This window comes from Natrix helvetica, assembly GCF_964273705.1.
Source record: "Natrix helvetica genome assembly, chromosome: 1".
Taxonomy (NCBI): Eukaryota; Metazoa; Chordata; class Lepidosauria; order Squamata; family Natricidae; genus Natrix; species Natrix helvetica.
In genome coordinates, this window is record NC_138548.1 from 250828720 (window position 1) to 250844844 (window position 16125).

A 16125-nucleotide genomic window follows, 5' to 3' on the forward strand; every position below is an offset into this window, starting at 1 on the left:
GGAGCCTCAGTATTGCAGCTAATCTGGAGTCTTTAATATGAACTTGTTTTCAGATTTAGCTGTTGATCACTTACTTCCACAAAGAATTTGGGACATGTCAGACTCAAAAAATGTCAGTCTAAACATCTGACTGTGTAGCCAATAACCACAACTCTAAATCTAGAGCCTTCTTGAAAGCCAAGTCCTATCTCAAGAGGCAAAGGGTCCCAAAGAGATGGGAACAGAAGGTACCCCAACGCCCTCACTTCTCATTGGTTTTGGATCAGTGGTGGGTTTCCATTTTTTTACTACCGGTTCACTCGTGTGTGCGTGTGACTCTTCTGCGCATGCGCAGGAGTTTCTACACATGCACAGAAGCATCCTGGTGGGTGGGTGGAGCCTCCTGCCACTGCCACTACCAGTTCGCCCGATCCGGGCCGAACCGGGAGCAACCCACCTCTGTGTGGATCATAACCTTTCTTTCCCTTAGGGATTACATAGCTACATTGGGGTAGAGAAGGTGATCAGGCAGGTTTTTCCAAGCTACTGAATTATGAATGGAAGTTTTTGAGTTGTTTTCAAAGGCAGCTCCATACTGTTAGCCCTTTTAAAAAAAACCCAGACAAGAAACACAATCAGGAATACTAGCTCTATTTTTATTGTAAGGTTATATTAACAGAATTTTGCAAGCCTGAAAAAGTATTTCCCCCCCTCCTTTCTTTTTACTCTCTGGAAACTTGGGAGTGTCCCTTCTGAAATGCTTTCCTCTGTGTTCTAGATACTTTTACAGGATGTTGTTGACGGTCTGTGGCTGATCCTCCTGCCTCCCAAGGTCATTCCCACATATCATTACAGTAGCAACCATCTACATATGAAGTGATGAGAGCATCAGACATTCTTGCCAGAGCAAGATCAGGAAAGCCTGCAACAGAGCAAAAGTCATCTCTGTCCATTGCTGCTGCTCTAACATAAGCCACGAGGACTTCTAAATTGTCCAGCTACTTTCTTTGGAAGGAGTGAAATGCAAAATCAAAGTTGGGATCAAGTTCAGGCAAGAATGATCACTGACCAACAGCAGTTCTGTTTGAGCTAATCTAGACCTACAACCTTCACATATTCAACCAGGACTGTGACATCACCTCTGCCAGGCCTGGAATGGCTGTCATAACTGGGTATCATCAGCAAACGGAAAAATGCTATTCCATTTTAGTGGATTGAAAGTATTTTATTCAAAAGTGCATAGCTTTGAAATCACAAGTCCTGTGATTTCATTTTGAAACAATTTTCATTGTGGTAATTTTAGCATGTATTTTAAGTAACATAGGAGCTCCTATCCTTATCCACTCTCTGCCAATATTTAGAATTACAGCATTCACCCTAATTCTCATCAATTCATGAAGTCTTATTGTGAAGTGCTTTCTTTATGAGATACCAGAAAATTACCAGAGGCAATTCAAAACTGTTTTAAATAAAAGTTTCCTACTAACAACGCACTTTGCTTTGGGGATGGCACAACAAGGCATCTAAAAGCTTGAATTAAAATAAATCAACGCCAAAGGTTAATAAGATATTACCAAGATATTAGTAGGAAAGTATATTTACAGAAGTTACAAAACAAATAGTTTCTACTGGAAATAAATTAATAGAATATAACAAACTGGGACTTTTTTGGGTCATTTGTGTCAAAGTATATCAAATCTACTCTAAACCAATGGTTATATTCTGTCAGCTGTTTGAGATAAGATCAGGTCAAGAAACAGACACCACTATATTGGTATAGATAAGGCCATGATGGTGACCCTATGGCACATGTGCCCGAAGTAGCATGTGGAGCCATGTCGCCTGGCATGTGCCGTGTTGCCCATTCCTCTTCTGGGTTTCTGGCATGACAATCAGCTGGCCTTCGTGCAAGTGACAGTGCTAGAAACTGGAAGAGCTGGTCTTCTGTTTTCTGGTGTGAGCATGCGCATCGGCCAGCTGATCATCACATGCGCATGAACACAATAACTGAAAGACATCTGCACACTGGAAACTGGAACTTTATTTTCCTGCATGCACATGCCCTCTGGGCAGTTCCTCTTCTGGATTGTGGCCCAGACGAACGTGTGCAAAGCAAGTACATGCTCCCTTTTCAGCACTTGTACCGAAAAGGTTCGCCATCACTGGACTAGGGTAACAGATTCTTGAAAAAGATCCCTCTTCTGCTAAGGAGATGTGGTATGGCTGGGGCTATTTTGATCTTCTTTCTTACCCCTTCATGTCTTTCTGGGCTAAGCTCATGCTTTCCAACAGCTGCTGTCTATCTTCTTCAAGGCTATCTGCATAATGTTCTACACATTTGTATACACCTGTCAGCCACAAATAACCAGGGACATTTATTGAATTCAAAGCACAGAAGAGTTTATTATTGTTACGTATACATAAGAATATAGTCAACCAATGGTCAAAGCTTAATTGGTGCTAGATAAGGGCCAACTGAATTCACAGGGGCTGGACTTGGGTTATTATGGTAATGCAATGGCACTAAACTGATGACACATACAATATAACTGTGCCTTTCAGTTCAGCTTGCTTTGTTCTTATAACATCATGCCAAACCATAGCATGAGTTGATTTCATTTGACATGGTGTGTGAATTCAGCTGCTGTGTATGATTATGTAGTAAAAATATCCAAATGGACAATATTGGGAAGATTCATAAAGTAATTTCATTCATAAAGTAATATCAATATAAGAATCTAATAAAGTATTGATTGTAAGAAATCATATAGTAACTATGGATTGGAAAGTTCCAGTGAAACCATCAAATTTAGACCAACAATATTTGGAATCAAGTTAAAATGGAAAAGATCATCAGTCCATGCTCAATAATATGATACAATATTATATGATAATAATGTATGATTTTTAAATAATTGAAAATTGACTGAGCTCTGTTATGTTATGAAGTATTGTTACATATGCCTAAAATATTTCTGAAAATAAATATGTTAAATGTTTTAGAAAGGACCACTTTAGGTATCAATAGATGGAATAAAATTACATTCAATAAATGGGATTAAAATTAATGTTATTAAAATAAATATTGCTCTCCAACTCGTTTATGTTTAAGGTTTAACCCAAATATGTAATTTTCTTCAAGTAGACAAAATTATTGAGGAGATTTATCTCTAAAAACAAGGCACCAAAGATTTCACTGCCTAACCTGAATTATCACCATATGATAAAGGTTTTAACAGATTTTCAAAAATATAATTGGATTTTCAACTTATCGATCATATTTAAGTGATACAAAATGTTAACACAGTATAAACTTTTGTGAACCTAACTGGATTTCTCCCCCATTTATTTCCACTAAAGTCTTAACAATCATATAGGTCAACATAGAAAAGTCTTTCATTCCAGAGACCGAGAGCTGCTAGATATGTTTGTCTCTGCTGTGTTATAGATCAGTAGTATTGACTTTTTTTTTTCAAAAAAAATTATTGGTTTTTTAAACATTTATAGGGAAAAGGGTAAATGGAAGGGTGTACAAATTTTGGCAGTTGCAAGTGTGGCAGGCGCCCCCTCCCTCCAAACTCATAAGATACATCTAAGTATAAAGCATTAGTACATAATCATATAAAATCAGCATATTAATTCTAAAAAAATTTTCAATCAGTTTATATATTATAATATATAATCTACATATAATTTCATTACTACTTTCGGTCTGTTTATAACAATGTGGTTTTCTTATTCATTTTTGTGATCTGAGCTTTCTTGGTATTGCCCCTTCTCCCCCCGCTGGCAGAGCTCCGGCCCCTCCCGTGTCCTGCATAACCGTTGTAGAGTCTTCTGCTTTTTCTAGGTTTGCTTTGTTTTTTTCCATAAAGGCCTGTGCCTCTATGGGTGTATTGATTCTGATTCTTGTCTCCTCCCAGAATATCAGCATACCTTCAGGCATCAACCATCTAAACCACACCCCCTTCTGGTATAATTTATTCGCCAATTGCGAATAATTTTTCCTTTTTTCCCTAATTTTTTTGGGGATCTGCTTCAAGATGGTTATCTCCCTGTCATGATATGTCAATGTTTGCCCCCTTTGTACACCCAGAATTTCATCTCTTGTGCTTTTCCTAAGGAACTTAATGTGGACCTCCCTAGGTACATTGTGTGTTCTGGCATAAGCTGAATTCACTCTGTAGACCAGATCTACCTCCCATTCCATCTGTTGTTTTTCTTTATGTATGTATTCAGCTAAAATGTTAGTCATAATGTCCCTTATATTTTCCCCATCTGCTTCTACAACATTTTGAAATCTAAGATAAAAGGACATTCTCTCAAATTCTGTTTTCATTTGCTGGGTATCAAGTTCTTTGTTTCCCTTCTGCACTGCTTCTACCCCCCCCTCTCACCTCCGCCACCCCACCCTCCACAAGGTCCAGTCTCTGTGAGTTCTTATAAATTTGGACTTGATTCTCTTTAATTTCTTCCTTCATTTCCTTCAATTGTTTCTTGATTTCTTTTGCTGAAGCATTTGTTGCAAATCCATCTCTGTGCTCTTAGGTTGCATCAGTTCTATGATCTTTGACTGTGTGGCAGGACTGGATGTTGCAGATGTCGGGGCAGAAGTAGCAAAGCCAGGTTTTCCAGGGGGTGGTCTTTTTGAAGACATAGTTTATAAAGTAGAGAGATCAGTCAGTATAGAGAATGGACAGCTGGAGAAGTAGGGCAGGCAGATGAGTCCAGGAGGCAGAAAAACCAAGCAGAGGAGAAATTCTTTAGTCAGTCTGGCAATAGAGAGGGATTTTCCCCCCAGGGAGTTCAAGAAAATAACAATCCACAAGAGATTCTTCTGGGTGACACGGAGACAAAGACCGGAAGCCTGAGTTTTAAAGGTGGAGTCAGGTTTCACAGTTCATGAAGACAACGGAAGTGTGCCATCTTGCCCTGCCAGCTTAGGGCTCAGAGGCATATTAAAGTTTTAAAAGTTGACAAAGTTCTCAGGTCATCAGTAAACTATGGAGCTAAGTCCAGCGAAAATCACTTTTACAGGGGTGAGGCATCATTGGTTGGCTCTCCCCCCTCCTCCTTCCCCTGAGGGTGAAAGCAAAATTTTTCCAAGCCGCTTGTCCAAGGGGGGGGGAAATCCCCCTCCCTCCAGCCGCACCTCCAAAGAAATCCGAGAGTTTAACAATTTAAATTGCTGAAAAGTCCATCAAGTCAAGAGAAAGGGAATGAAGAGAGGAAGCGCCTCACCACACCGCCGCTGCTTCCTTCAATTTTGCATCGTCCGATCAGCCTTAAGCGAGACGCACGCCCGCCCTCCGAGACTGCTCCTCGATGCCTGGAGCGAAGCGGAGAGACCCCCACCAGCCACCGCCAATGCTAGGGTCCTCCGCGAGGCCGCTCCTTCGGCAGGACGCCTCTCCAGGGCGTCCTGTGCCCCCCAGAAGCGGGGAAGCCCACCGGGGAGCGGGAGCGGGCAAGGGACTTGCCCGTCGCCGTCAGCCGCCGGAACCGGAAGTGAGTAGTATTGACTTTGAGGATTATGAATATTTAAGTTAATGGAAAAATTAACCATTTCTAAATAGGTGTTAAATGCTTTACTGGAAAGTAGGAGTGAAATCTGCAAAAGTTACCTTAAAACACCCAGGACTTTGGTGAGAAAGAATGACGTCCCTTTGTTGCTATCTGCTTGGCTGGTCTTGCCATCTTTTATTTTTCACTTATTCTTAATTGTATTACTCTGATTTTAGTTGCTGTGAACTCATAGAGTTGTTGGGAGTCTAGTAGCATACACATTTGATAATTAAATAAATAAACAATTATTTTAAGAATTTCTCTGAACTTCAGATATAATTTGCTTGCCTAATTCAAGTATAGTGAATTCAACTAATTCACTATGGTGGTATACTTTATGTAACCATGCCTTGACTGTGGGCTGTGAAAATATTTACAGACCCCTCACATCCTGGACATAAACTGTTTCAACTCTTACCCTCAAAACACTATCGAGCACTGCACACCAAGACAGCTAGACACAAGAACAGTTTTTTTTCCTGAATGCCATCACTCTGTTAAACAACTAATTCCCACAACACTGTCAAATTATTTACTAATACTGTATTACTATTCTTCTTTTCATCCTTCCTATTACCTACCTCTTCCCACTTATGACTGTATGACTGTAAAATTGTTGCTTGTATCCTTATGATTTATATTGATTGTTTCCTAGTATGATTTGACTGCTTATTTGTACCATATGACTATCATTACGTGTTGGACCTTATGAGTCTTGACAAATGTATCTTTTCTTTTATGTACACTGAGAACATATGTACCAAAGACAAATTGCTTGTGTGTCCAATCCCACTTGGCCAATAAAGAATTCTATTCTATTCTATTCTATTCTATTCTATTCTATTCTATTCTATTCTATTCTATTCTATTCTATTCTATTCTATTCTATTCTATTCTACTCTACTCTACTCTACTCTACTCTACTCTACTCTACTCTACTCCACTCCATTCCATTCCATTCAATACAGACCTAGGCTTTAGCTGCTCCAAAGAAATCTGCTTTGAAATCTGATCTGCTTACCTTTCTGATGGATTAATTCCTGGACCAAAATCTATCTGTTATTTGGATAAAAAAATTGAACAATATTTTAAAAATTGAAATCATTGACATAAAGGTTGATATAACCAACATCAATGGTTTCAAATCTTTAAGAATGTTAAACCGGTCTCATTGGATTTAAGACTGACACTGAATCATCAAAAGATTCTGTACTAAAAATTGGACACCCCAAAGAATATAGCTGAAAGGATGGATGCCAGATTTTCTCTGTTGGGAATGTAAACAATATGAAGGGTCGTTAACTCCTATGGTTGGTCTTCTGAGCTGTGACTTTTAAAAATAACCTCTGTGTTTGTGTGTTTGTGTGTCTGGAGATTTCTGAAGAAACCTCTTGTGGGTTTCAAGATGTCAATATTATGTTGATAGTCACTCCAAACGTTTGGGATTTGACTGTTTTTTTGAACTATGGCTATATCAGGCATAGGGAATAGCTGAGAGAATTATTTTAAGAAATTGGAAAAATATTACTCTGGGTATTATGAATTCAGTATATTAATGTATCAATGTTTGAAGCTTTACCAATGTTTGAAAAAGCAATGATGCACTTTGTTTCCCTTGACAAAAAATTCACAATATTTAAAACAATAGTCTAAGTGATATGCTTAGACTTATAATTTTCTTTTTGTTTCTTTCTGCTTTATTCGTTATTATTTATTATTAATTATGTTTTTATACTTCTGTTTATAGTTCATTTTTGTAGTAAGTTCACTTCTTTTTGTATTTTAAATCTTGTTATAAAATAAATTAAAACATGGCTGGCTCAGGAATTCTGGGAGTTGAAGTCCACAAGTCGTAAAAGGGCCATCGTTCCCCACCCCTGATATAGAGTATAAGCCTATCAACTGAGACAACAATAAGGCCTCTGAACTTACGTATCTGCTCTTTTTGTAAGTAGACATGGATTGGATTGCACTCTAATTGCTATCTTTTCCTTTCCTGAAATATGATTGTTACTATTTGATAAAAGATGCTATGAATGTGAAAAAAAGTATGCTTGAATTAATCCCACCTCTTCAGATCCTCCAGAAATATTGAGGCAATAACTTTGCAGCCTTTGGTTATGCTGACTTAGAAATATGAGTATCAAAAGCCCAGGCTGATGGCTGAATTAAGTATTGTAGATAGAAAAACTGCATAAGGTAAAGTTAAAGGTTCCCCTGCACCTGCTTGTTGTTTCCGGCTCTAGGGGCAGTGCTCATCTCCATTTATAAGCCAAGGAGCCAGTGCTGTCCAAAGATGTCTCCCTGGCCATGTGGCCAGCATGACATGTGGCCATCATGTCAAAGGCACACAGAGCACTGTTACCTTTCCACCAAAGTGTCCCTATTTTTCTACTTGTGTTTTTTACGTGCTTTTGACCTGTTAAGTTGGCAGAAGTTGGGACAAGTAATGGGGGCTCACTCCATTACAGGCGTTGTGTCTTGCAGGCACAGAAGAAGAGGGAGGAGGTGTGGGAGGAAGCCAGAGAGGATGCTGTTAAATCAACATCAGACAGCTTGGCATTATTTCCTGGGGAGGAACAGCCCAAGCTGTGTTCGATAAGGGAGGAAGGACTAGGAGCATCGATTAACATGCCTGATGTAAAAACAACAAAGCTAATCACAGGTGGGAGGCTGGTGGATGGGTCTATCATGCGCGCAATGGCCAAATTGATTAACATTGTATAAAGGCAGGCATCGCTTTAATGGCTTTTACACTCTGACAATTTTAGCAGTGGCTAGCAAAAGCTCAGTGAGCAACATATTTTAAAGTTCGAATATCATAATGACTGTTTCTTTTATAACCACACCTGGAACTCGCATTTTTAGGACAATTCTCTCTCCCCCCATCTCTCTCTCACACATATATGCAAATGAAAACACTTAAGTTTCACCATCCTGATATTCTGGCCCAGGACGCTTACTTTTCTCCTGTCATGGACCTACAATTCAATATACGTAGATATGACTGTTTTTCTCCCTGATACATCCCAATGGAAGAAGTTGTACTTATTTCAACTGAAACAGACTTTCGCTGTAACTGTTGCTTGAATCTATAACCACTGCAGAGACTAGCTTAAAATATAATTGTTTGGTTTTATTTAAATATAACTTTTTTTTACTCCTACTTGCTTAATCTCAAATGACATCTTAAATTAGAAGCATGCAACTGATTTACTAGGTTTATAACTTAGTTCCTGCTCATCCATGAGTTCCACCACCATAGGAAGGATGAATGGGCTTCACAGGATTGTGTCTGCCCCGTCGACCTGAGAAACATTAATTCTCCATTCTCAAAAATCCCATTCTCTGAATCCTCTTCAGGTTCAGAACCAGTGAGTTTAAAAAATTGTAAGTATTTTGAGTGTTTATTATAACTTTTCAGTATAGTAGTCATGCTTATTATTAAAAATGCCCCTTGTTGGCATTTTAAAAATACCAGGTAGACCAAACAGGAACCACAAACAGATAAGTTATGCCTACTTTTTTGAAAAGCTACATCAAATCTAAAAGTACTAAATCGCTCATCGTCATCTTTATGTTCCAAGAATTTAGGGAGTCTTCCTTCTGATCTTCTTACTCCATCTACTATCTAGCCACAGCCTATGCTGTCTCTTATCTGACTGTTCCCTTGGAACACCTCTTCTTCACCCCATATCCCAAGTGCTTTCCCACATTACACAAACCTACTAGATCACCTACTTATTTGGACTATAACTATTTAAACTGGACTATAAAATGTCAGTCCAGTCTTAGTTTACTTGGTGCATGGAAGATTTTGATGCTCTTTTTAATTTGGTACACAATACCTCCCTGGCTTTTCAGAGAGTACAGTTGCCCACTCTGCAATTCAGATTAAAGGTAAAGGTTCCCCACGCACATATGTGCTAGTCATTCCCAACTCTAGGGGGAGGTGCTCATCTCCGTTTCAAAGCCGAATAGCCCGTGCTGTCTGAAGATGTCTCTGTGGTCATGTGGCCGGCATGACTAAATGTTGAAGGCGCACAGGACCTTCCCACCAAAATGGTCCCTATTTCTCTAGTTGCATTTTTATATGCTTTCGAACTGCTGAGTTGGCAGAAGCTGGGACAAGTAATGGGAGCTCACTCCGTTATGCGGTGCTAGGGATTCGAACTGCTGACCTTTCTGATCGACAATTTCAGCGTGTTAGCCACTGAACCACCGCATCCCTCGCAATTCAGATTAGGCTAAGGGTAATGATTCAGACAAGGGCATTATGGAATTTTCCAAGCACATGAATAGTGCTAGTCTAGACTTCCTTGGAGATGCCCCCAGATCGGGACCACATTAGAATCCAGGTTAGTTTTGATCTCCATTCTGGCTTTGGTTACTTTAGAATCATGTGCAAAGTAGCATAAAATAGGGAAAAAAAGAAGAAGCATACACTGCAGTGTGATAAAAGGAATATAAAAATAAATTCACCTATTGATGCTCCTGAATATGGAGCACTGACAAGAACTTCCCAAGCCAAGTAGTGAACACAGTGGACCTCTTTGCCTAAGCTATATTCTACAACTCTTTCCATATAAGTACCAAGTTCTTTTGCCTTCTACAATGAAGAAACCAGTATTTCCACTTGCTGCTTCTCCCTTTCCTTAACACTCATGCTCTCTAGCAGCACGCTGAACTTGAGTCTCAAATATTGTAGGCTTCTCATCAACACTTTAGCCCAGCATATCCCAGAATGCCAGCTGCTGAGCTTCCTGTTGAATTGCTGACTAATGCTTGCCCACTCCTCTTCTACTGACCAAGAGGCCGGAAGATGAACAATCATAGTTGTTCCAATCAGACTAAGGAGATAGTGTTTGACAGCAGGAAGAAAGGAGAGTGATAGACCTACTCAAAGAGGTTACTAGGTATATTTTTTCCAAGACGTCTCCTCTACACCCTTTCAAATTTGACTCTAACTTAATATATATGTGTTAGATATTAGCATATATCGTGGCAAGTCTCCCCTCTGGTCCGCTGCTACAGCGGGAAACAGGTATCGTTCTGATTGGTCGAGGGGCGTACCCGATCCCTATAAAAGGGGAACCCTCCGACCACAGAGCAAGCTGGATCACTACTACTACTAATAAAGAGCTGTTAAGTCACTTCGTGTCCGCAGTCTGTCTCTCGTTGCCCAGATCCAACATTGGCGATGAGGGTGGGATCGAGAGGCAGATAGGACGAAGAACGCTACCTCCAGAATCTCCGGATTTGATCCAGCCCAGGAATTCGGCAGAAATTCCGGCAGCCATCTCAGATCACCGCAGCGCGGCAAATTCAAACAGAGAAGATGGCGATGCATGCTCCCCCCGCTCCTTTCGACCCAGCAAACGACGAATGGGAAGCCTTCATGATTCGTTTCGAGTGTTTCCTCGAAGCGAACGAATACACGGGGATCACCGACGCGAGGAAGAAAAACATCTTCCTCGGCTACTGCGGAAAGGAAGTCTTCAATACGGCCAGAGACCTCACCGCGCCTACTCCAATACAGGCAGTATCGTGGACGGCGTTGCAACAGGCCCTGCAAACTCATTACGCGCCAAAACCTTCCCGCCATGTCTGCCGCAAGGAATTCAACACGAGGAACCAGAAGGCGGGAGAATCCATCAATCAATATGTTGCAGCCCTACGAAAAGCAGCAACTCACTGCGAGTTCAGGGATCTGGACGAGCACATCTTAGCGCAGCTCATCTGTGGGTTAAGAGACATTTCACTACAAAAGAAGCTGTTGGCAAACCCGAATTTAACCCTACAGATAGCGCTAAACGAAGCAAGAGCGTCAGAGTCAGCAGAGAAATCATCGGTGACCATACAACGAGGGGCCAACGTAAATCAGCCAGCACCAAGGTAAACCAGAGTACACTACGAGGACACAAGCCCCGACTACGAGAATCCCGAGTTCGAGTACAGTCACCTGATGCAGAGCAGTCACTTGAGGCCTGGGGGGAGACCCGGATTCCGTTTGCCGCCCTGCGCAAGCTGCGGAGGGAATCACCCCAGGTCTACTTGTAGGTTCAGGAACGTTGTTTGTTCACACTGCAACAAACTTGGGCACATCGCACGAGTGTGCTGGAGCGGAGTCCCTGCCTCACGGCAGCCACCCATGTATCGCCAACAGAAGCCCAACCCAGGGGCTTGGCGAAATCAAAAAGGGCGCCCAGAGAGAAATCCACAAGTGTTTACCCAGAGAGAAAATTTCCAAAGAGCTGAACAAGCGTATCCCCAGAGAGATTACTCACAAGGAACTGAGCGAGCGTATCCCCAGAGAGAATACACACAAAGAGCTGAAAGAGCGTTCTATCAAGACGCTCAACGAGAGTATTTTCAGGATGTAGACGATGAGATAGAGTTGACCCAGAGAGAGGAGTTGCGAACGTATCTCACCACAATACATCAGGTCCGCCCTAAGCAGCCAAAAAGGCTGAGAGTCACAGTCCTCTTGGAGGGCTCACCTTGCGAGCTAGAAGTTGACACAGGATCGACCCTGACGATTATTTCATGGGCATCCATGAAACAGGCTATCCCTAGCCTCAGAAAGAGCCAACTACGCGTTCCAGACGTCCTGCTACGAGACTACCAGGGGAACCAAGTCCCCATCGTGGGCCAAGGCACATTCCAAATCCGTTTCAAGGACATCGAAGCCCAGCTGCCCGTGACCATCGACAGCACGCCATTACAGAACCTTCTGGGGCTTGATTGGTTTGAAGCCCTGGGGTTAGAAGTCACCGGAATCAACGCCGTGAGAAACAGCAGCGCTGAACAGATTTTTAAGGAGTTCGAGGATGTGTTCAGCCCCGGTCTTGGTAAGTATGTGGGTAAACCAATATCATTCAATTTAGACCCCAAAGTGGCGCCAATCCAACTTAAACCAAGACGAGTGCCTTTTGCACTCCGCCCAAAAATAGATAAGGAAATAGATAAGTTAGTGGAGCAAGGAATCCTTGAGCCGGTGGATCACGCGTGCTGGGAAACACCCATCGTGACCCCAGTCAAACCAGACGGATCAGTCCGCATCTGCGCGGACTATAAATGCACAATTAATGTCGCGCTACAACAGAGCGCATATCCTGTGCCTGTAGTACAGCACTTATTGCACTCGTTGGGGCCAGGAAAGGTATTTGCTAAATTAGACATGGCACAAGCTTACCAGCAACTGCCAGTAGATAGCGCCACAGCGGAGGCCCAAACTATAGTGACGCATAGAGGAGCATTCAAATGCAACCGGCTACAATTTGGTGTGAGTATTGCCCCAGGATTGTTCCAGAGCGTCATGGAACGACTTTTGCAAGGGATACCGGGAGTCGTCCCCTATTTTGACGACATCTTGGTGTCCGCTGCAAACGAGGAGCAATTAAATAAAAGAGTCAGAACTGTTTTGGCCAGAATCAGAGAAAAGGGTCTCCGCCTAAAAAAGGAAAAATGCCAAATTAACGTGCCTAGCGTAGAATTCCTGGGTTATAGAATCGATGGTCAGGGAATACACCCCACTTCAAAGAAAATTAAGGCGATCCAGGACGCCCCCACACCACGAAATCAGACCGAGTTGCAGGCCTTCCTCGGACTACTTAACTTCTACAGCGTTTTTCTGAGGCAGAAGGCGACCGTTGCTGAGCCACTACACCGTCTACTCCAGAGGAACGCACCATGGAAATGGGGACGATCCGAAGCTGCAGCTTTCGCCGGGGTAAAGCGCCTGCTCACCACTGACTCACTGCTTGTCCAATACAGCCAGACCCTACCGCTAGTATTGACCTGTGACGCATCACCCTTCGGAGTTGGAGCAGTCCTCAGCCACAGGATGCCCGACGGAAAAGAAGCGCCCATCGCCTTCTACTCCAGGACTCTTTCATCGGCCAAAAGGAATTACAGCCAAATGGACAGGGAAGCGCTGGCTGCTGTAGCTGGAGTAAAACGTTTCCACGAATACCACTACGGCCGCGATTTTGAACTAATTACAGATCACAAACCGTTATTGGGACTTTTGGCGGGAAACCACCCCACTCCGGTCTCCCTTTCTCCATGCATGACCAGGTGGACTGTTTTCCTGGCTGCGTACTCATACAAATTGATTCATCGACCGGGCTCCACTCTAGGACACGCAGACGCACTCAGCCATTGCCCATTACCTGACATTCTGCCAGACCCCACTCCAGAAGTACCGGTATTGCTCATTGACTGTTTGGACTCTGGACCGGTTTCTTCATACGACGTTGCAAGGTTCTCCTCTAAAGACAATTTAATAAAGCAAGTTCAAACTTGGGTTTGGAGGGGGTGGCCGAAGGGAAACGTGGGCCCGGAATTCAAAGTGTTTTGGTCAAAACGGGACAAACTCTCAGTGTTGCAAGGTTGTTTATTGTGGGGGGATCGAGTTGTTATTCCGTATGCTTTACGTAGGAATGTATTAGATGCTTTACATGTGGGTCATCCGGGAATTGTTAGGATGAAGGCGTTAGCAAGAAGTTACGTTTGGTGGCCAAACATGGACAAAGAAATAGAGGAGTGGGTGGCCACTTGCGACCCATGCCAGGAATCGAGACCAGCACCCCCGGAAGCGCCCGCCACAGAATGGGAGAAACCTAAAGCACCCTGGTCGCGAATACACATCGATTTCGCAGGGCCATTCCAAGGTCAGACTTTCCTTATAGTTGTGGATGCATACTCAAAATGGCTAGAAGTAGTCCTAATGACTTCAACCATGGCAGAGGCAGTCATTAAGGTTCTACGGCGACTTTTCGCCACCCATGGCCTGCCCGACCTCCTGGTCTCCGATAACGGGCCCCAGTTCACGGCCATGCAATTTGAGACATATCTAGCAGGTCAGGGAATTCGGCACGCCCTTGTCGCGCCATTCCATCCGGCATCAAATGGACAGGCGGAGAGAATGGTGCGAGTCGCAAAAGAGGCCCTCGCTAGGATGGGTCCAGGTGATTGGCAAACACGCATTGATCATTACCTTTTAATTCAGCATATCACCCCAAGTGCAACGATGGGTAGGAGCCCCGCTGAACTACTCATGGGCCGCCGTCTACGGTCTCACCTGGACCGTCTTCACCCAAATTACTCTGCCACAGCTCCCCCAGACTCCACAAGCAAAATTCGGTCGTTTAGCATAGGGGATTCAGTATACGCCCACAACTATGCAGGGGGAACATTGTGGATGCCGGCAAAGGTCATTGGCATCACGGGTCCACGATCGTATCTGCTGGAACTGGAAGATGGGCGGAACTGGAAAAGGCACATCGATCAACTTCGGGGTCGCCTAGCGCACTCAGACCTTCGAAACGAAGACGAGATTTTCCTGCCTACAGAAAGTCAGCCACGCGAGAGCCCCATCATAGAAAACTACGACACCTGCGAACCAAGCTCGGAACAAGAAAGCACGCACGAAGCAGAACAACCCCCAGGAAACACAACCGAGCAGACTCCGGAACGCCCTAGCAACGAGGGCACGAAACCTCCCGAATGTGGAACGGGAAAAGCATCCGATCCGGAAACCATTTCTGACCAACCAGAACCACGACGTTCCTCCCGAGTAAGGCAACCCCCAACATACCTAAAAGACTATGTTACCTACCGCAACGTTCCGTCTAGGAGGGGAGGGGTGTTAGATATTAGCATATATCGTGGCAAGTCTCCCCTCTGGTCCGCTGCTACAGCGGGAAACAGGTATCGTTCTGATTGGTCGAGGGGCGTACCCGATCCCTATAAAAGGGGAACCCTCCGACCACAGAGCAAGCTGGATCACTACTACTACTAATAAAGAGCTGTTAAGTCACTTCGTGTCCGCAGTCTGTCTCTCGTTGCCCAGATCCAACAATATGAGATGGGGACCCATCTCCCCTATGGAAGATTGATATGTAGGAATGAACCTCTCCAATGAAATCTGAATTGTATTTATTAGAGATGGACATTTTTGGTGATGGAGTAGTAAACCAGCAACACAAATATACCAAAACAAATGCTTGGTTTAAGGAATGCTTGGTTTAAGGCACCACAATTATTCATGTGCCATAAATTTGTTCATATAATTGTTCATCATGGCTGTTAGTCCTAGAGGAATTACTCAGAAATCAACCCAAAGGTGGTTTTCAAGAGGCAACCAGAAAGTCTAGTTGCCTCTTGAAAAAGAACCTTTGGGACAACTATGACCTGGATGACTGAGAATCTCCACAGATATTCTGAAACCAAGCTATCATGTGGCGATTGGGAGAAACCAGGTGCTGCTATGGGCGTCAACCAACATTGCTCTAACCAGCAAGTTCTTCTGAATGTTAGAGTCCAAACTTCAGGATGATACTGAATTACTCACAGTATTTTATTCAGTGGTGATAATTTCTTACACAAGTATACGTTAACTCTGCCAGCAGGCCAAGATGATGTCAGGAACAATGTTTCCATTCAGGTAATCAGGAATACTTTGGCAAAGAAATTGTCTCTCTCATTTCCCCCCCTCCTTTTTTTATTTTTGCACCAGATGACTCTCTAGTACTAGGTAAAATCCAGCTCTCTTAGGCTTTAACACAAAGAGGCTTA

The 16125-nt window shown here is 43.1% G+C and overlaps 1 long non-coding RNA gene across 1 annotated transcript in view; it reads right to left on the reverse strand.

Annotated features, from left to right (window-relative positions):
- Positions 1–16125, reverse strand: part of LOC309383493 — a 140342-nt gene that overhangs the window by 106914 nt on the left and 17303 nt on the right. The gene's annotated exons all lie outside the window — the stretch shown is intronic.